A 1,437-nucleotide genomic window follows, 5' to 3' on the forward strand; every position below is an offset into this window, starting at 1 on the left:
TCAGCTTCTTTCTTGTTTTAAAAACATTCACCGTGTGATAGGGCAAAAAAAGTCGCCTTTCTTAAAAGTGCAGTTCATGATTTTTTATTTTTTAGACTTGAATGAAAATTACCACAAACCAACTTTGTACAATTTCCATTATTCTGATTTCTCCAGAGCCTATTAAGACACAACCAAAGACTCTTCATTTTTTTCCCTCAGGTGCTTAAAATGACACATTTGCACATCGACATTGCCTACAACATAAAAGTTAGTATTTTACTCTCACCTTCACTAAGTTCAAATATATTTTTAAAAAATTCCGTGTGATTTCTGACTTGACCCATGGGTTACTTTAGAACCTTATCATCTAATTTTAAAAGGCCCGTGGGTTTTCCAGCATTTTCTGTTATAATGCTAATGTAGTTTTGTTCTGCTTAGAAAACTTACTTTGCATTATTTCAGATTTTCAAAAATTCATGGAGCCTTGTTTTGTGACCTATAATAGTTCTATGGACTACTCTTCTATATTCTGCATTAGAGAATGTTTTGTATGTACTGGCAAATAATACATACTCTGCCATGTCCGATACAGGGTTCTGTAAATCCCAGTCTGTCCATTTGGCTGACGGTGATGCTCAGGTCACTCATTAGCATCCTGTCTAGTGTTTATTGCTCACCCAGGGAGTAGTGGTGAGGAATCCAAATCAGTACCAAAGTGTCTATGGTTTCACTCCTCACAGTCCATTTCAAGTCTCTGCTCTCCCCAGAGTCTGTCATTAAATATATGTCTATATAGTTTCCCCTGCCAAGTCTTATATTGCATCCTAGGATGGTAAAGGTCTAGTTTGTAAATCCAATTTCAGCTTCTTTCAGGTAAACACAAACTTGACTTTTAAATTTAATATTGTTTTTATCTTTGAAAATAATTTAAACATATATGTGCATTCCTAAACAATATGTTGTTGAACTCTTCATGTTGATAAGAGACTTATTTTAAAATGTAAGTTTCTACACTTGATCTTAGCCAAAAGGCCGAGAAGAGATAAAATGTAAATTTCTGATGTGCTAATACAGGGCACTGACTGGCTGCTTTGAAGATGATTCTTGTGCAGGTGGATGAACTAATGTCACTGCTTCAGGTGTAATATAGAAATGTATGACCCATTCATGAGTTAAATTCAATAAACTATGTTATTTGAATTAACCTGTCCTGGTAGAACTGGAATATGTTTTTATACTTAGATAATCTTAGTTTTCCTAGAGTTTGAATTTATTGTATAGTGCCGCTAATGCATATTGACTTTTATGCACTGGAAAATCTTTTGGATTTAAGCAACAAATGATATTTGTTTTCAATTCCTTTTGGCTTTGTGATTGTCACCTTAAAATATTTCTCCTCTTTTCTCATCAACACACTAAAATTCAAAATGAACATATGCCTCCGTAAGTAAACAT

General features: G+C 33.9%; 1 pseudogene; it reads right to left on the minus strand.

Moving 5' to 3' along the window:
• Positions 1-916: 916 nt before the first annotated feature.
• LOC127221187 (uncharacterized) lies at positions 917-1,026 on the minus strand (annotated as a pseudogene).
• Positions 1,027-1,437: the final 411 nt, after the last annotated feature.

This window comes from Phodopus roborovskii, unplaced genomic scaffold (assembly GCF_943737965.1).
Source record: "Phodopus roborovskii unplaced genomic scaffold, PHOROB, whole genome shotgun sequence".
In the NCBI taxonomy this organism is placed as follows: Eukaryota; Metazoa; Chordata; class Mammalia; order Rodentia; family Cricetidae; genus Phodopus; species Phodopus roborovskii.